Below are 20943 nucleotides of genomic sequence, written 5' to 3'. Positions count from 1 at the left end.
CCCACCCATGCTCTTGTGTCATAGTGTCAGTGAAGGGGCACTTAAGCCCTAATTTCCTGCATGGCTGCTGCAAGGAGAAAGACACAGGTAGAAATACACATTTTCATGATGAGATCCAGAGTGGCCAATTATTGGTCTTCAGTGAACACACCTGTTGGAAGCAGTCCATTTCCTATACTAACTATATGACACTTTTATAATGAAAACTATTTTCAGAATGACATAGCCAATGACCCTTGATAGCCTTCAGGTCTTCAGATCTTCCAATTTGGAAACCTGGATTTTTAAAAAGATTTTTTTTTAATTTATTTATTTGGGGGGGGGAGGGGTAGAGGGAGAGGGAGAGAATCTCAAGCAGATTCCCTGCTGAGCAGGGAGAACCCAACACAGGGCTTGATCTCATGACCCTGAGATCGTGACCTGAGCTGAAATCAAGAGTCGGATGTTTAAAGGACTGAGCTACCCGGGCACCCTAGAAACCTGGATTTTTAACTTGAAATTTCTCGATTCTCAAACTGGCAAGCAACACACATTTTTCAAACCTACCCGAGCCAATCAAAACTCATGTACAAGCTGGATTTGGCCAGGGGTCCACCCATTGCCACTGTGGCCACGAAAAGCATCGCCCAGACTGGAGAAAGGCACCTGACCTCTGGATAAAAACGATTCAAGGAATTTTGTGCAAAAGCAGCTGAGAGGAGAAAAAGCCTGTGAGTCAGCTGGTGTGGAGGGAGGCTGCAGCAGCCTCACTGGTCAGGAGCTGCTCCCTACAGCTCTGTAACAGGATGGCGCTCACGCAGAAACACGGGCTTCCAGCACAGGACATCTGCCCCTGCCTGGAGGACAGTCGCTGCAGTGGCACGGGATACACGCATGCATGCACAGTCACACTCCTATGCACCCGTTATGGGTTGAACTGTGTTGTCCCTGCCCAATTCACACGATGGAGTCCTAACCCCGAGTACCTCAGACTATGACCTCATTTGGGAAAAGGGTTATCGCAGAGGTAACGAGCTAAGAAGAGGTCACACTGGAGTAGGCTGAACCCCTAACCTAATATGACCAGTGTTGTTATAAGAAGGGGAAATTTGAACAGACATGCACACAGGGAGAATGCCACGTGAGGGTAAAGGCAGAGATCTACAAGCCAAAGAATGCCAAAGATTACCTGCACACCCCCCCAGAATCTAGGGGAGAGGCCTGGAAGAGATCTCCCTTCACCACCCTCAGAGAGGGCCAGACTTCCAGCCTCCGGGACTGAGAGGCAACACATTTTGGCTGCTGAAGCCCCCTCGTCTGTGGTATGCTGTTACAGCAGCCCAAGCCAAGTACCACTTGAAACTTCTTGATTCTCAAACTGGCAAGCAACACCCATTTTTAAAACCTACCCGACCCTGTGGAGAAGGCTCAGCCCTGGCGTGCACGGCACCATCCTGGGCGCTGGGGTAGGGAACATAGCGAGCCTGCTGCCAGGAGCCCAGCTCCTGCCTGCCTCGGTGGTTCTCATAAACTGTGTGTAGACAGTGTCAGGCCAGCATTTGACATTTGACACAAGGCTTGTGACAAGCAGATTATTTGTGCTGGGAAGTGAATAACGGAAACCCTATCTCAGTGGGAATCCTGTAGCTCCCCAGAGCCATCGGGACCCGGGTCCTTCCTGAGGCTCCACTCCTCTGTCCTCGGGCAGCTTTTATCCTCGGATGGCTTCTGCATGGTTGTTTGATGGCTGCAACCACAGTCCGGCCTCCAGGCATCCTCGCTACATCTGGCAGGAGAGGGGGAGCCCCGGTCCCTAACCGTGGAACAAAGCTCCTGGACCCTGAGCCTATGGCACCTCCCTGACTCAGTGCCTGGGGTTGGGGGAATGTCCTGCGCTGGTTGGTGCAGGCCTGGGACCAATGGGATGAAACTGCCCTTCTTGAAGCCGGGAGTGGGGTCAGCGCCTCCAAACTCAAAGCCCAGGAGACAGGGGGAAGGCGTGACATAGAGTTGGCCACCGAGTCCCCTATGGACAAAAGCTGCATGAAAAACTAGGACCCCCATTTTACAGATGAGGAAACAGGCTCAGGGAGGCTGAGTAACTTGCTCAAGGCCACACTGTGGGAAGTGATGGAGGCACATTTGAATTCAGGTCTAGGTCCGAGAAGTGCTGTCTGCCACTTGCCACGCTGCGTCCCAGGATTAACCCTGCCGCCTGTGACCGAGGGAGCCGCACTCTGGACCCGTGACAGCACAGACCCGGTCTGTCAGCGGGCAGGGGCTCAGGGCCACTCTGTCCCTCTCGGAAGCCCTCCCTGAGCCCACTTGGTTGGCCTGGCCTCCCAACACAGCCACGTCCTGCCTGCAGCACTAGCCTGCTGGCTCCCATGCGGACCCCGGCCTCCGCGAGAGCCCTCGGCTCACCTGTGAGCACATGCGTGTGGGAGCATGCAGACGCGCCTGTGACCCTGTCCTGTGAATGAAGAGGGTGAGGGCTCCTGTCTGTGTGTCTGGGTGAGCATGAGTGTGTGGGGACATGTGTTCCCGCACGTGTGCAAGCTTGTGGGCATTTCAGGAGTTCCCATCCCTTTGCCCTGTGGCCACAAGGATGATCACCAATGACCGTCGCCCCCAGCTCAGAGGCGCTCCCCACTACCAGCTGCTGCCTGGAGTCAGCCCTCCTTCCTGGCAGAGGTGAGCAAGGCCCCCTTTTCCACGGGGGAGGGGGTGTTGGAGGGCAGGCGGGGGTGGGAGCGGGTGGGCTGGAGAGGGGGTCCAAAGTGGCAGCCCAGCAGGGCCATCTGCCATCTGTACCTCCCGCTCTGCTTCCCCGTCCGTCCCCTCTCCGCCTCAGGGTGCAGCACTCTGGCGACCCCTGGGAATTGGAAGCTAATTTTCCACGATCATTAGTGATGGAAAGACCTCAGGTTCTGCCTTTAATTAAAGTCAAATGTGGGGCTGAGGAGAAGCACTGCACGCAGGCATCCTCTTCTCACTTGTAAAAGCCATATGCAAATAATTAAGCCAGGCATGGAAGCCATAATTAAAAATTTCACAAACCCCCTCATTAGCTGAGCAGTCTGCACAGAAAAGTGGGACTGCGGCCCTCCCCCATGCCGATAGCAGCTCCTGCAGATGGTTAATTGGCTGGCGGGGGGGGAGGGGCAGAACACACCCAGGGGACAGTGCACCTGGCAACGGGCTGGCAGGGGTCCTGGCTTCCCAGGCCAGCGGCAATGACCTTTCATCTCTGCTTAGGATGCTTCCAGCCAGGGACCAGGGCTCCTGGGGTGAAGTGGGTGAATCTAAACATCCACCCAACCCACAGCAAGGTGAGGAGACAGTACCCTGGTCCCAAATCTCCCAGCCTCCCCTGGCCCCAGGCCTTCAGTGTGCCCAGGAGGGAGGTGGACCCTCGCACTGAGGAAGGCTCAGCAAGCCCCTTCTCCCCCAGCAACTGCGTGTCCTGAGGTCCTTCAACTCCTAGCCATGCATACAGATGTGGCCTGATGGCCACTGTAGATAGTGGGACAGGATACCCACACACCCCATAAACACAGGCTTCAATCAGCATCTCAAGATCTGTGACGAGGGGCGGGACAGCCACGAAAAGTCTGACCTCACTGCTCCAGATGTTCTCAGGCCCCTTTTCGCCCCCACGCTCCCCAGGATCCCAGGCCCAAGCCCTCAGCCCTTGGAGACATCGGATTCACCTCAGGTCCTGAATCGATCCTGCCAGGCAAGTCACCCGCAGACGTAATCTCCCCTTGTGCACTGACATTTCCAAATGAATATTCACTCATCCCAGTCCTGGCCACTTGTTTTCCTGTCTGGCCTGATCAATGGCGCTCCTCTGAAGGAATCGTACTCCTCAGGGGCCCTGAGGCTGCCTGGTGTGTGTGGGGATGAGATGTGTCCACCCTGCTGAGAGCCTGGACAAGCTCGCCTCACCCAAACACCACAGGCCCTGTGCTGGGCCAGTTTCCCCCGCAGCCGAGACGCTCACTCCTTCAGTGTCACAGACGTAAGCCAAACGTGATGAAAAACAAATCCAGGAACTGGCTTTCCTTTGGAGGATGTGGGGATCTGATGGGGCCACAGGATGTCACTGAGCCAAGCTCTGAGTTCTGTCCTGCTCAAGTCAATGCCGACCCAGAGGAGTCCTCCGTCTGATGTCTTCGGCCAGATTCCTGAAACCGACCCTTTCCCGTTCTGGCCTTGCCCTTCCTGGTGGCTCAGGAAACAGCATTCCTCCTTCCAGCTCTCCCCTGGCAAACAGAGGGGGCGCAAGCCCTTCCACCCAGGGTCATCAGACATGTGCCCCCAGGCAGTCGTGATCTCAGCTGACCCATCTTGTTTCTTATCTGTCCCCAATATGCTTTGACGGTCAGTTCTGCAAGTCAGTTTGGGGCTTCCTTCCTTTTGTTCACCCTCCAAGCCAAGCTGCCCTGATGGTCAGAGGCCCCGCCTCACCCTTTTTTCCCCCACCCTTCTGCAGCTCCCCTGTTACAAATGCATAGGCCCAAGGACCCTTACTTTGAGCCACTGACACAAGATAATACCCCCAAATAAGAAAATATGTTCACATGGGGAAGGAGACTATTCCTCTTACGCAAACCATGTGACAGTTGTTACTTTTTGACCCTGTTTGATTCTTCAAAATGAAACATTTCAGATGTATAAAAATATAAAGAATATGAAGAGGGCGCCTGGGGGGCTCAGTCAGTTGGGCGTCAGACTCTTGATTTCTGCTCAAGTCATGATTTTAGGGTCGTGAGATCGAGCCCCGTGTTGGGCTCTGTGCTGGGCATGGAGCCTGCTTAAGATTCTCTCTCTCCCTCTCCCCAGCCCCAACCCTGCTCACATGCATGTGCGCACTCTCTCTCTCTCTCTCAAAAAAAAAAAAAGAACCACCAGTGCACTGTCAACTTCAAGAATAAAATAAGGACCAATAGGTGGAGTCTCCTTTGCACCCCTTCTTGTTACTTACCCCTCCCCTCCCCTCCAGAGGTAACCAGATGTGTGGTAAACATTTAATGAGCACCTACTATGTGCCTGGACTGTTCTGAGCAATTGGGATCCATCGTCAACAGAACAGATAAAGATCCTGCCCTCATAGAATTAAATTCCAACCAGCAGAGAGACAGTACTATAAGTACTATAAACAAATTAGCAAATTATTTTAACATAACAGGGTGATAAATGCTATGAAGAAAAGAAAAACAGAACAGAGTGAGGGGAACTGGGGGGCTGGAGGCTAGAGGCAGGTCTCAAGACCTAAGCGTGTAGAAGGAGGCCTCACTCAGAAGGTGATATTTGAACCATGTGGATATCTAGGGAACAACCTGTGCAAAGGCCCTGGGGTGGAAGCATTCCTGATGTCCAATGTGTCTGCAGAGGCGTGAGCATAAAAAAGAGGGAAAGGAGACACAGAGAAGTAATGCGGGGCCTGTCAGGTGGGCCACTGAAAAGAAGTTGACTTTTACTGTGAGTAAAATGGGGGCATTAACTGGCTCGGATTGCAGCAGAACCCCTCTGGCCACATAGGTAGACAAGGGCAAAAGCAGGAAGGCCAGGGAAGAAATTAGTCTGGGTGAGAGATTTCGGTTGTGATGTGAACATGCGGGTCTGCCATTCTTATGAGAATTGGCACTTTTACCAGAGGACTTCATTTTGACATTGAAAATTACATGTTTTTACTTTTTTTTTTTTTTAAAGAGTTTTTTTTTTTTTTTAAGATTTTTTTTATTTATTTATCTGAGAGAGAGAATGGGAGACAGAGAGCATGAGAGGGGGAGGATCAGAGGGAGAAGCAGACTCCCCACTGAGCAGGGAGTCCGATGCGGGACTCGATCCCGGGACTCCAGGATCATGACCTGAGCCGAAGGCAGTTGCTTAACCAACTGAGCCACCCAGGCGCCCCTACATGTTTTTACTTTAATGCTCTGATATCAGTATGTGTCTTCGGTCTACTTGCTGGCCATGAGATTTTCTGACGTGAGGATTCTGGATCCTGAAAAATCTGTAAGTCACTCTTTTTTTTTTTAAGATTTCATTTATTCATTTGAGAGAGAGACAGAGACAGAGAGAGCACAAGCAGGGAGAGCGGCAGAGAGAGAGGGAGAAGCAGACTCCCCGCTGAGCAGGGAGTCTGACGTGGGACTCGATCCCAGGACCTGGATGGAGATCATGACCTGAGCTGAAGTCAGACGCTCAACCATCTGAGCCATGCAGGTGCCCTGGGAGTTTTGTTTTGTTTTTAAGATTTATTTATTTATTTGAGAGAGAGACACACAGAGAGAGAGAGAACACAAGCAGGGGGAGTGGGAGAGGGAGAAGCAGACTCCCTGCTGAGCAGGGAGCCCAGCATGGGGCTCGATCCCAGGACCTAGAGATCATGACCTAAGTCAAAGGCAGACACTCAACCATCTGAGCCACCCAGGCACCCCTGTAAGTCACTCATTTCCAGAGCCAGAAGTGCAAGGGAAGTCAGTGGCTTGGTACATGTGGGTGAAGTGGACCTGGGATATAGACATTCGGTGAGGACTGGGAAGAGGGCTCTGGAGTCGCATGGCACCCTGGGTTCCAAATCCTGGCTCCATGAGGCATTGACCGTGTCACTCTGGGCAAGCTGCTTCAGCTCTTCTGCCTCGGTTTCCCCACCTGCAGAATGGGGGTAATAATGGCTACCTCGCAAATTGTCCTAAGGACTATTAGAGCGATAAGGAGCAGCACCTGGCACACAGGGACTGCTGCATCGTGTTAGTGACTACTTTGGGAAAATGACCAGAGCTCCTCGAAGTGCTTCTCTCCCAGGCAAGTCTGTCAACCTGGAGCTGGAGCAACAACCCACTCTTGGACATCGCCTAGCAAAGCCTGAAGGTCAACAAGAAACAGGAGCCGTGGAGGCTCCTAACGGGGCTCTCCAAGGAATATCTCAGGAGCTCAGGCTACAGGCAGCCCCAAAGAGGTCGGTGACCTTTCTGGGAAGGGCTTCCATGAAATTGGCCCTTGAGCACTGCATCAAGAAGGGAAATTGGGGGTGCCTGGGTGGCTCAGTCGGTTAAGCGGCTGCCTTCGGCTCAGGTCATGATCCCAGGGTCCTGGGATCGAGCCCCGCGTCGGGCTCCCTGCTCAGTGGAGAGTCTGCTTCTCTCTCTCCCTCTGCCTGCCTCTCTGCCTACTTGTGCTCTCTCTCTATCTCTCTGTCAAATAAATAAATAAAATCTTAAAAAAAAAAAAAAAGAAGGGAAATCGAGCAGCCTTTCTGGGCACATCCGCCTCTGCCCCCAGCGCCGGCCTTGGGCTATCTCCGCTGGTGCGTGTCACGCCCAGGAAAAGGGCTGGTATTTATTTTGACATTCCATGTTTGCTAAACTATTTCAGTCTTGTCTGCTGAGTATGCCAAGCATGTCAGAATGATCAATTTTGAAAGTTGAATGCAGTTGGTCTTTTCCCTGATGATTAAAAATATGGTACCTTCTGTCTTTGGCCCATGTGCTCACCATGTACTCACTCTGACGATTTCAGCTCAGACCAGAGTTCAGTATGTGCTGTGAGCTCACTGGCGGTCAGATGGTCACAGAATTAGGAAAACAGCCTGGCATTCGAGGCCTTGGGTTTCGGTGGGTGATTTTTTTGTTTTGGTTGGTTTCTTTTTTTTTTTTCTTTCCTTGTCTTTCTGTACATAATTAATTACTTTGCAAGCAAGGTTGAAGTCTTCTTTAAAAATTGGCAAAATTGTCAGAAGCTGAAGCTTGCCAAGGAATGATGGAGCATATTCTGAAAATATTTGTGAGGTTTTTCTCTATATTCACACAAACAGACACACACACACACACACACACACACACACAGAGTCCTTGTCTTGAGTTTGGCATTGCAAGAAAACCTATCATGGAAGTCTAATATTACTTTCCAATTAAGCTCATTTACTTCGAAGAAATCTGACTCCACTTCAGACAATAACCAATTCTATCAGTGGTCTCGAAGGCTCAGGAAAACCGCATTTCCTCCGATCCACCTTTTTAGCCACATGTCACCTCTACCCAGGTAGTGTGCATGGGGTCCTTTGTCATCCGTTCATGACAACTAATAGCCAAATAATACATTTGACTTTTGGCAAAACTTTCAACCTGCTGCCCTCCCTAAGTCGCTGGTTTGGCCTTTGCAATGAACTTCACCAGGCTGTGTTTCTGTTTCTTCTCCAAGGCAAGGTCTGGCGGCCCTCGGTGTAGGTTTTGTGGGAGTTTCCAATAAGGCAAGGGTCTGTGTCCTTAAGGATACCAAGGGGCTTGTACCCACAGGTGACAAACATTTCAGATCCTGATGATGTGTTCCACTGCAAGTTTCTTTCATGTGAAGCACAGAATGATGTTTTGCAGGCAAAAATGAAACCCACAGGTTTTAGAATAAATTTCATGTGATCTTGGTCCAACACTATTTAAGGGATGGGGGCGGTTTGGCATCCCTGCCCAGAGTTTGCCAACACCTCAAGGAAGGTGTGCCCCATCTTTGCAATAGATATAAACTGCCCTTGATCTGAGCCTCAAGTATCATCAGCTACCCCAAAAGAGACAAAAAAGCAAAATCAGGAGTCCTGGTGCTCGATTTTGGTCTGCAGACGGCAATGTGACCTCCATGGCCGGTGGCCAGATGGTGGTGTGGCAGGCCAGGCATCTAGCCATGCCCAGGCTCCAAGAAGCATGATGTGTCTGTGGGTTTGTTTCACACAAAAAAAGTCATGAGCACAGAGTACTGGTGCCTGTGGCAATGGAAATGATCCGACTTTGATTTCCAGCTTGTAGTGTTAGGACCAACTTTGCCTCTTGGAAAGGATAAAACTGGAGGTGTAAGAGGCTCACAGTCCCTCTTCTGGGCTGCTCTGTAGTAAACAGAAAAATCAAACACTCTCTCAAAGCCCATCCTCACCGTAAAACAGGAACCGCTTCTGATGTTCGTGACATGGACTGGGAACCATAGGACACGTGGCGACGCAAACACAATGGCAGTCCACAATGTACCTACCACGGCTGTCACGAGCGACACTGCCAACTCTCTTTTCTTTGACATCCTGCAGAACCCCACCCACCAGGAAAATTGTGAAAAGCTTTGTTTTCTTGTAGCTACAGCATGAGAATAAACTTTTATGCTTTGAGCCACCCCTCCCGCAAGAAAATGTCTCCAATCACAAAGTGTTCTTTTTCAAGCCTTATAAATGCTCCTCTCCTTCCCCAGAGATGGATACACCTGCCTGAGGCTCACCTGACCTGTTCCTCCTCCTCTGTCTCCCTGGAGAAGTCCTGCTGTCGACCACCACCTCTGGGGAAGGTGGTTAAGACAACGTCACTTGTTTTTCCAAGCCCTAATTGCTCGGAGACTTTTCTTCCCACCATCAAGAGCCACAGCACCCTGTTCCCCTTGCAGACATCTTGGTGGGAACCCAGCCCCAACATCCAATATACCAGAGGGCAGAGTTCCTGGAGGCTATATGTCTGCCCAGGCCAGTGATGAGGAGACCAGGGAAGGCTCTCAAAAGGAAGGCAGGGTTTGAAGCAGCGCGCTAGCATGGAAAACCCAGGGTCCCCAAGCTCTAAGCCTCCATCCCCTGGCAACAATCACTCAGATGCAATTCAGTTAATTCCCTTCCACGCCACCTCAACGCTCATGGCAGCCTTCCCACACACAATAGCAGAGGGGGCAGAGTCAAGGGCATGAAGGGACCTCAGACTCACCCTTTCTCAAGCGGAGATAATCAAACACCAAGCAGCAGATTTGCTCCTTGACACGCGTGGGGTTATGGTCACTCTCATTCTTTCCCTCAGGCCCTGTTGTTTTAGGATCATATGAAGTGACTCGAAAAATGGCCAATATTTCTCCCCTGACATAAGGGCATAAATCACTACATCTTCGGTGCGTTCTTTGTGGTATCGATTCTTCTGAGAATGAAGGCAGATGGTTCCGATATGGCATCATCTAATATTCACCCAGCTTGATTTATAGATTTCTTTGTGCATTACCTGAACATAAACTGGTCTTACCTTATTTCTTACACACTTGTCAAATTAAGGTAAGATATTCTTGTTGACCTTTAAACCCCAAAAAAAAAAAAAAAATTAAACGTGTCTGAGACATTTTCCAGCAAGCATTAAAATGAGCTGGGCCCTCAGATGCCAATTAAGAGGATGTAATTATGAAAAGGATCGTAGTCTGTGCTTTGGGTAATGATTTAATTTTAGTTTTAATGCGTTCACTCAATAGAGGGAAAGAAAATAAGCTGGTTACGAATAATCTTGTGAAAGAGACGAGGACAATTTGGCACCATTTGTTCCTTAATTTACCAAAATGGGAAGGAGCTGGGGGAGCTTGGCACCCCAGTCTTCCAGTAGGAAGGAACACTTCTTGAAAGGTGCAGAAAGAAGCTGCAGTGGCAAGAACCAAAATAGCGACGAAGCAGCCGTTTGCTGTGATGTTACCAAACAGAGCCAGCGCCAGCCTTCAAGCTGCGCGAGGGTGTGAATTGGATCTAACTTCTAGCAGAGGAGGAAATTCCGTTTGGGTGCTGCATTAAGGCTTTCTCCTATGTCATTTCTCCCACCGCCCTTCCCACAGCCAAGTCCAGACCCAGGGCTCTGGGCAACATCCACATGAGGATGGCCATTGCCTGCCAGGACTCAGAAAAAATGAAGGTACTCTTCACCCTCCTTCTATGAACACCATTTCAAGGTGAAAGGATGCCAGCTATACCCATCTGGGCTAACATCAGTATATCCAAACCTATACACACACACGCACACATGCACACAAGCACGACTGTGACCACATAGGGCTTAGTCCATGAGGTTGCCTTTGGCATCCTTGAGGTCCCTTTCAGAAAAATACCCACTTAATCCACTTTAATCACTCATAAAGCTAGTATGAAGGTTAAAAGACAAAAGTAGTAAAAATAAGTATGATTACAGCAATTAGTTTAGGGGTACATAAAAAAAGATGTAAAACATAAAACATTGGGGTAGGGAGAATAATAATGTTGAGCTTACAATGGGATCAAACTTAAGTTGTTATCAACTTAAAGTAGACTATTATAGATATAAGTTTCTATATGTAAGCCTCGTGGTAACCAAAAAGCAAAAATCTATAGGAAATAGACAAAAGATAATGAGAAAGGAATATAAACATCACACTTAAGAAAGTCATCAAACCACAAAGGAAGAGAGCAAGAAGAAAAGAACAAAGAAGAACTCCAAAAACAATCAGAAACCAGTGAACAAAATGTCAATAAGCATGTACCTGTCAATAATTACTTTAAATGTAAATGGACTAAATTCTCCAATCAAAAGACATAGAGTGGCTGAATGGATTTAAAACAAAAAAGACACATTTATATGCTACCTACAAGAGACTCACTTCAGATGTAAGGACACATGTAGACTGAAGATAAAGGGGTGAAAAAAGATATTCTATGGAAACCAAAAGAAAGCCGGAGTAGTTATACTTACACCTGACAAAATATACTTTAAAATAAAAGCAGTAATAAGAGAAAGAAGGGCATTACATAATGATAAAGAGGTCAATCCAATAAGAAGATATAACATTTGTAAATATTTATGCACCCAACACAGAAGTACCTAAATATATAAAGCAAATATTAACAGACCTAAAGGGAGAAATAGACAGCAATACAATAATAGTAGGGGACTTTAATACCCTACTTACATAAATGGATTAGGTTTTCCAGACAGAAAATCAATAAGGAAACATCAGCTTTAAGTGCACATTAAACCAGATAGAGTTAGATATTTATAGAACATTCCACCCCAAAGCAACAGAATAGACATTCTTCCCAAATGCATATGGAACATTTTCCAGGACAGATCATGTGTTGGGTCAGAAAACAAGTCTTAATACATTTTAGAAGACTAAAATCATATCACACATCTTTTCTGACCACAATCGTAGGAAACTAGAAATTAACATGAATAAAACTGGAAAATTCACAAATATGTGGAGATTAAACAATATGCCACTGAACAACCAATGTGTCAAAGAAGAAATAAAAGGAGAAATTTTAAAAAATGCCTTGAGATAAATGAAAACGGAAATATAACATACGAAAATAAATGGAAAGCAGCAAAAGCAGGTACAAGAGAGCAGTTAATAGCAATAAATGCCTACCTCAAGAAACAAGAAAAGGCTCAAATAAATAACCTACTGTTGTACCTTAAGGAACTAGAAAAAGTGAAACCCAGAGTTAGTAGAAGAAAGGAAATAACAAAGATTAGAGCAGAAATAAATAAGAGACTAAAAAGACAATGGAAAAGATCAACTAACAGCCAGTTCTTTGAGGATAAAACAAAAATAAATTGACGAACCTTTAGCTAGACTCACCAAGAAAAAAATAAAGAGAAAAAAATAAAAAATAAAGAGGACTTAAATAAATAAAATCAGAAATGAAAGAGGAGATGCTACAACCTTACCACAGAAATCAAAGGATCTTAAGAAACTACTATGAACAATTATGTGTTAAGAAGTTTGATGACCTAGAAGAAATGGATAAATTCCTAGAAACATAAAGCTACCCAGACTGAATCATGATGAAATAGAAAATCTGAACAGACCGATTACGAGTAAGGAGAGATTCCTTACATAATCCGTAATGGAAAACTTCCCAACAAACAAAAGTCCAGAACCAGGTGTCTTCACTGGTGAATTCTACCAAACATTCCAAGAAGAATTAATACTAATCCTTGTCAAACTCTTCCAAAAAATAGAAGAGTAATGAACTCTTTCAAACTCTTTTTACAAGGCCAGCAATACTCTGATACCAAAATGGACAAGAATGGCACAAGAAAAGAAAATTACAGACCAATATCCTTGATGAACATGGATGCAAAAATCCTCAACAAAATATTAGCAAACTGAATTCAACATACATTAAAAATATCATACACCATGATCAAGGGGGATTTATTCCAGAGATGCAAGGGTGATTCAACATTCACAAATCAGTTAATGTAATACATCACATTAACAAAACAAAGAAGGAAAATGATATAATCATCTCAATAGATGCAGAAAAAGAAATGGATAAAATTCAACATCTATTTATGATTTAAAAAAGACTCTCAACAAAGCAAGTGTAGAAGGAATGTATCTATGCATAACAAAGACTGCATATGACAAGCCCACAACTAACATTATACTCAACAGTGAAATGCTGAAAGCCTTTCCTCTAAAATTTGGAACAAGGGCGCCTGGGTGGCTCAGTCGTTAAGTGTCTGCCTTCGGCTCAGGTCATGATCCCAGGGTCCTGGGATCGAGCCCCGCATTGGGCTCCCTGCTCTGCGGGAAGCCTGCTTCTCCCTCTCCCACTCCCCCTGCTTGTGTTCCTTCTCTCGCTGTGTCTCTGTCAAATAAATAAATAAAATCTTTAAAAAAATAAAATAAAATAAAATTTGGAACAAGACAAGGACGTCCACTCTTGCCACTTTTATTCAACATAGTATTGGAAGTCCTAGCCAGAATTAGGCAAGAAAAAGAAATGAAAGGCAGGCAAATTGGAAAGGAAGAAGTAAAACTGTCACTCTTTGTAGGTGGCATATGTTTTATATACAGAAAACCCTCAAGACTTCATCAAAAAACGGTTAGAGCTAATAAATTCAGTGAAGTGGCAAGATACAAAATCAATACACAAAAATCTGATGCATTTCTATACACTAATAATGAGCTATCAGAAAGAGAAATTAAAAGAACAATCCCATTTACAATTGCATCAAAAAGAATGAAATACCTAGGAATAAATTTAACCAATAGGTTATAGACTTGTATATTGAAAACTATAAGACAATAATGAAAAGAAATTGAAGAAGACACAAATAAATGGAAAGATATTCTATGCTCATGAATTGAAAGAATTAATATTGTTAAAATGTCCATACCAGCCATGGTAATATATAGATTCGATGCAATCCCTATAAAAATCCCAATGGCATTTTTCCCAGAAACAGAACAAACAATCCTATAATTTGTATTGAACTATAAAAACACCCCAAATAGCCAAAGCAATCTTGAGAAAGAAGGACAAGGTTGGAGGTATCATGCTCCCTGATTTCAAGCTATAAATCAAAACTATAGTAATTAAAACATTATGGTATTGGCATAAAAACAGACACATAGATCAATGGAGATTCCAGAATTTAACCCACACATATATGGTCAATTAATTTGTGACAAAGGACCCAAGGACATACAATGGGGACAAGACAGTCTCTTCAATAAATGGTGTTGGGAAAACTGGACAGCCATATGCAAAAGAATGAAACTGGACCACTTTCTTATACCATACACAAAAAATAACTCAATATGGATTGAAGACTTGAATGAAAGACTTGAAACCATGAAACTCCTAGGAAAAAACATAGGTGGTAAACTTCTTGACACTGGTCTTGGCAATGATTTTTTGAATCTGACACCAAAAGCAAAAACAAACAAGTGAGATTACATCACGCAAAAAGTTTCTGCACAACAAAGGAAACCATCATCAAAATGAAAAGGCAACCCACTGAGTGGGAGAAAATATTTTCAAATCATGTATCTGATAAGGCGCTAATGCCCAAAACATGGAAAGAACTCATACAACTCAATTGCAACCCCCCCCCCGCAACAATTCAATTAAAAAATGGGCAGGAGATCCAAATAGACATTTTTCCAAAGACACATGGGTACATGAAAAGATGTTCAACATCACTCATCATCGGGGAGACGCCAAATTCTCGGGGAGAATGAGATATCACCTCACACCTATTAGAATGGATATTATCAAGAAGATAAGAAATAACAAGTGCTGGCAAGGATGTGGAGAAAAGGGAGCCCTCATATACTGTTGGTGGGAACGCAAACTGGTGCAGCCACTATGGAAGACAGTACGAAGTTTCCTCAAAAAATTAAAAATAGCACTACCCTATGATCCAGCAACCCCACTTCTAGGTATTTATCCAAAGAAAATGAAAACACTAACTTGTAAAGATATCTGCACCCCATGTTTACAGCGGCATTTTTTATAATAGTCAAGATACAGAAACAACCTAAGTGTCCATCGATGGGTGAATGGATAAAGAAGATGTGATACACACACACACACACACACACACACACACACACACACACACAGTGGAATATTATTCAGCCATAACAAAGAATGAAATCTTGCTATTCATGACAAAAAGGATGGACCTCAAGGGCATAATGCTGAATAAATAAATCAGAGAAAGACAAATACCATATGCTCTCTCCTATATGTGGAATCTATCATCTATCTATCTATCTATCTATTTTTTAAAAACAAGCTCATAGATACAGAGAACAGATTGGTGGTTGCCAGAGGTGGGGTGTTGGCGGGGGGTATGTGTGGAAGAAATGGAATGTTTCTGTTTTTGTAATTTAAACAAATTTAATTTTAAAAATACCCATTTAACAACCAACCTCTACTTAAAGAAATCTATCCCCCAAAGCTCACTGAGGTAACAAAAGGGATCCCATTGGTAATGCCCGGCTGCCCGTTAGAGCCCTGTCTCCATCTTGCCTCGAAATCTCCTGTGTATGCACAACAGCCAACCCCAAATCCCTTCTGCTCCCAGACCCAGCTTTCAGCCTCCTTGGCCAATGACCTCCTGCTCCTTCTACTCCCTTCTTTCTTCCACTGTGAGAACTCTGCTCTTCCTTGAGTAACCCTATCCCTTCTTCCTTCCAGGACCAGCAGGATTTGTTTTTCTTACTATCCTAATGACACAGAGGCCCAGGAAATGCCAGGCAGGCCGAATTCTCCTCATGAGGCTGGGAGGAGGGGACATGCAGGTCCTGGTCTATTAGTGATTATTTCACTGTCACACCCATCTGCACGTACACGTGCACGCATATGTGCACGTACACATATTCCTTCACCCTGGAAAGGCTGCAGGGGGTGTGGACAAGAGGAAACACACTCCGTAGGGGTCCCCTGACCTTCCAAGTCACGTGGGGTGTGAATTGCTCAATGCCAGACACACAAGTGTTCCATCTCTAGCAACATGTCTAATGAGAGTGGGCTACACAGCTGGGTGCTAATGAGTCCTTCCTGTCCGGCAGCCCACGGTGCTTAACCTCAGCCCTCTGACCCTGGGGAAAGCTGAGGCAGAAGGGTTCTGACACCCTAACCAGGATGGCGGAGGCTAGCCTGGGAGAGGCCTGGCTCTCAGCATCTAACTGCGGCAATGCCGCTCATCTGCCCCAAGTCTGACCCTGGCCACCACCTTCTCAGGGTTGGGGGGAGGGGGGCCCTGGGCCACTTGGAGCCCTGTTCACATTACCAAAGCTTACTGAGGACCAGCCATGTGCAAGATCACCTCACAGACTCGCACAGGATCAGACAACTGTTGGAACATTTTCCAGAGGGCCTGCTCCCCACAGAGCCACAGCGAATACACTCATGGGGGCCTTTCTCCTGGGTTCTGGCAGCCCTATCTTCACCTTCATCTGGCTGAAAGAGGCCACAGGACAGTACTTGAGAAAAGCAATACTTTTTTTTTTTTTTTTAACTTTGTGGCCCCTCAAACAATGTTTTCAACATGATAGTTCTGACTAAACTCCTCAAATATTTCCATTTGCCATTTTTCTCTATTTTCATACCCATCTGTGTCTTAAGATTCAATTAAACCTCTAGGGGTCAGCGACTTTCAGTCCACAGGCCAAAACCTACCTGCCACTGATTTCTTTTTTTTTTTTTTTTTATAGATTTTATTTATTTATCTGACAGAGAGAGACACAGCAAGAGAGGGATCACAAGCAGGGTGAGTGGGAGAGGGAGAAGCAGGCCTCCCACGGAGCAGGGAGCCCGACACGGGGCTTGATCCCAGGACCCCGGGATCATGACCTGAGTTGAAGGCAGATGCTTAACGACTAAGCCACCCAGGCGCCCCCTGCCACTGGTTTCTATAAATAAAGTTTTATTGGGACACAGCCACTTCCATCGTCCTCATATCATCATGGCTGCCTCACATGAAGGTGGCAGAGCTGAGCAGTTTCAGCAAGAGACTTTTTGGATCATGAAGCCTAAAATATTTACTATCTGACCCATTAGGAAAAAAGTTTGCTGACCTCTGACCTACACTATAAATGTGATTTCTTTATCAATCATCAAATAAACCTTGGGGATGCCCAATAAACTTTGGGTATGCCATTCAACACCATCACTTGAAGAAATAAAAATGAAAATCTCAGAAGCTCAGGGTAAATCATGAAGAGCCCCAACTCCAAAACACACATCTCTTTAAATTACACACACACACACACACAGGAATACATTCTCACAGGAAAAAAGACCTCAAACAGTACAATGAAAGATCCCTTTGAAAGCCACCCCAATCCAGTCCACTCCACCCCGGGGGGAAATTTGGTATAATCGCTTCCAGACTCCTCTCTAGATATGTACTTACAAATATGTAAATAATGAATATATCCTTGTGGCTTTTTAGCCATACATGTTATATGTGTATGCATTGTTCTCACTTGGCTTTTTCACTTAATACACTTTGGACGTGTTTCCCAGGCCGTTCATACAGATCTACTTCATGCTTTTTAACTGTCCAGAATATTCCAACGTGCGGGTGTTGCAAACTCCAATCTCAATGCACACAAACATTTGGAGGTGGCAGCACCAGCTCTCCTTCCTAGGAGAATCAAAAACCACCAGTCACCTTGGAAAGCGACCTTCAGCAGATGGCCCGCAGGCACCTGGTGCCCACTCCATTTATGGGAAGATACCCCCCCACCCTGGGGGCCCCTGGGTACTTGTCCATAATAAGGATCCTGTCAATGAGTCTTTGTGCGACCCTCAGCCTCTCCTGGCAGAGCCCCTAAGATCCAGGACTCCAAAAACCCCATTCAAAGAAGCTATTTGAAAGGAGAATCACTGTGAATTTAAATGACTTTCTCAGAAGCTTGACTTTTAAAAAAGGAAGATGAATCTGGCCCTTGCAAATAAAAAACAGATTGAGAAGCTGAGCTTCGTGGAGTGACTTAAACAGGCATCCAGAGCTGGCACCCTCTGGGAACGGTGCAGCAAAGGCGGCAGGCGTTCGGAACAGGCAGAGCCTGGAGCTTGGCTCAAGAGCATCCTCCCCCACCTTTTTATCTCCTCCTCTTCCCCCTGCCTTCACTGGCTCCCCCACCTTCCCCTCATCCCTTTGCTGCACCACCCTCACTGAGCACCACTCCCACTGGGTGCTGGGCCGTACATCCCTTCCTCATGGGGTTCCCAGGGATGCAGACAGTCCTGAAGCAAGGCCCCATGGTGTGCGGCCCTAGTCTGGGCAAAGGAAGGTGCCTGAGCCTAGGATATGGGAGGTGGGGACTGAAGGAGGGCCAGGTAAGGGATGGGGGCACCCCCAACCAAAGGTCTGGCAGCAGGGGCATGCACCTCTCCCACCAGATGGATGCAATTTTCTTGTTCAAAAGACCCACTCTGGCTGGTGGTAGAGAAGAGATCTGGGGAGGGGAGGGCAGCTGTTCGCCTGTCCATTCCTCCCCACCCACAGGTAGCCTGAGTAGCGCTGGGTAAACACCTGGCCAAAGGGGGGGGTCCCACATGCGGCTGGGGCAGGGGCTGTGTGGGCTGCAGGGCAGAGTGGCTGGGCATGGGCATTGCCTCTTCCCTGATGGTCCAGCCATGGCAAAGGGCTCCAAGGACCCTCCCTTAGGAAGCGAAAGCGGGGCTGAGGGGAACTGAGCTCTGACGCAGCTGAAATTCACGAGGTGGCCAGGAATGGAGGCCCCCGGTGAAAATCCCACCAGATCCCTGGCTGGCTGGAAGACCACACACACGGGCCTTAACCTTGGGTTCCTCCGCATTAGCGGTTCTTGGGGCTTTGCTGTACGAACAAGGTGAGGTCACACAGTACTGGACCCAACCAAGTGCTGGGCCTGACCGGAGGTATTCAGCGGATGCCACGTGTGCTAACATCCCATCAGCAGAACGAGTTCCCGGGCCTTGTTAACAAGCCTCTCTCCTGGAATCAAGCCCAGACTGTCCGCCCCACACAGCTTCTGTGTCCCCACGCTGCAGCCAGCGGTGCTGGATCCCTTCCTTCCTGCCACGAATGCATGCACACGTGGACGGCGCTCACCTGGACACGCAGGTAGGCTGGAGCCCAGGCAGGAGGTCAAGCTGAGTAAGGGAAAGAACTTTCATGTTTGGAAAGCTGCCGTAAGGAAGAAAGGGGGTGGCAGCAGGCACCAATAGCCTAATTCATTTCCCACCCAGTTTCCTTTGAAAGGACCCAATCGATATAAAAACGGGGTGGGGGCATGGAGCCTGTATTCCTGGAGGAAAGCTGCGCAGGGTACATCAGGCAAGCAGGTGCCCCCAGGAATTCCTGCAGACCTAGAGCAGCAGGCGCAAGATGGGTGACTGGGCAGCCACTGGGAGGTCATGGCGCCTGGCAGAGCCTGAGCACCCATGAAGGAGGTCCAAGAAGGCTTCAGGAGACAGGCGCCTGGGTGGCTCAGTGGGTTAAGCGTCTGACTCTTGGGTTAAGCATCTGACTCTTGGTTTCAGCTCAACTCATGATCTCGGTCATGAGACCAAGCCCTGGGGTGGGCTCCCCGCTCAGCAGGGAGCCTGCTGGAGATTCTCTCCCTCTGCCCCTTCTTCCTCTCTAAAATAATAAATAAATAAACTTAAAAAAAAAAAACAGAAGAAGGCTTCAGGGGGACACTCGGGGGTCAACCCTCTGGAGTGACCTCTCCAGACAGGCACTGATACATCTCACAATGTCTATAAAGAGTCTATAAAGCAAATGATTAGGGCAAAAGGAGACTTAATAAATCCCCAGTCATAAAGGTTAAATGTACAAATTATGCAAGCAAAATTAAGTGAGATTAAAGATTTGACTAATAAAACTCTGGCACTCCCTCTTACACCTTCGCACTCAGCAAACAGAATACAGTTTTCTCAATCACTCATAGAATATTTAGAAAAATAGGCTTATATTACCCTACAAGAAAAAAAACTCAATAGAAGTCATTATCTAACAGAATGCAAAAAAAAAAAAAAATAGAATCTAAGAAAAAAGAAAGAGATTAAAATGTTGGCTACAGCCTTGTTTTTAATAGCAAAAAAAAAGGTGGAAAAATATAAATTCCCATCAGTAGCTGAAAGTTAATTAAGTTTTGGTCCATCCCGGACGCCTGGGTGGCTCAGTAGGTTAAGCGTCTGCCTTCAGCTCAGGTCATGATCTCAGGGTCCTAGGATCGAGCCCCGCATTGGGCTCTCTGCTCAGAGGGGAGTCTGTTTCTCCCTCTGTGCTCTCCCTCTTTCTTTCTCTTTCTCTCTCTGTAATAAATAAATACGATCTTAGAAAAAAAAGTTTTGGTCCATCCGAACTCTGGAATCCTATGCAATCAATTGTTGGAAAAATCACCCCATTCACTGAATACAGAGTTTCCAAAGAAGAGAATGGGGTACAGGTAAGAAAAGCAATAAACTGAGGAGATATGGCTAAGAATGTTCTGGAATTGAAGAAACACATGATTTCTTATGCAGAAAGTGTATACACAGTGGTAAGTAGGGTAAAGTTAAAAAAATTCACCCATCTTGGTAAAACCTGACAATAAAAAGCAAAAAGAAAAATCTTAAAGTTTACCAAAAAGAAAAGATAGATTACCCACCAATGGTGTGAACAACAGCAGACTGTGAAGTATACATTTTTTTCCAAGTGCTATAGGTAAATAGGGGTCATTCTATTTTTTAATGAAAAACAAGAAAAATGAAAAAACTTGTGTCTTTTAATGAAAAAACAACAAAAGGATACATTTCTGCAAGAGAAATGAACCCAGAGAGAAATGAGCAGGATTTTAAAAACACAGCATTAATAAAAATTTGTTAGCAAATTGAATTAACCATTGATTCTACATATTGATAATACCAGTTTC

At 46.4% G+C, this 20943-nt stretch overlaps 1 protein-coding gene across 2 annotated transcripts in view; it reads right to left on the bottom strand.

Annotated features, from left to right (window-relative positions):
* Positions 1 to 20943, bottom strand: part of CHST8 (carbohydrate sulfotransferase 8) — a 129593-nt gene that overhangs the window by 82377 nt on the left and 26273 nt on the right. Inside the window, exon 1 of one of the 2 annotated variants that reach the window (XM_078062466.1) lies at positions 9714 to 9809. The exons of the other annotated variant lie outside the window; for it this stretch is intronic. The gene's annotated coding sequence lies outside the window, so the exon portion shown is untranslated. Of the gene's footprint in view, positions 1 to 9713; positions 9810 to 20943 lie in introns of those variants that run through there. 2 annotated transcript variants of the gene reach the window in all.

The sequence above is a fragment of the Halichoerus grypus genome, chromosome 15, assembly GCF_964656455.1.
Source record: "Halichoerus grypus chromosome 15, mHalGry1.hap1.1, whole genome shotgun sequence".
In the NCBI taxonomy this organism is placed as follows: Eukaryota; Metazoa; Chordata; class Mammalia; order Carnivora; family Phocidae; genus Halichoerus; species Halichoerus grypus.
Note: the sequence above shows the minus strand (reverse complement) of the source record. Positions and strands in the feature narration are given on the sequence as shown.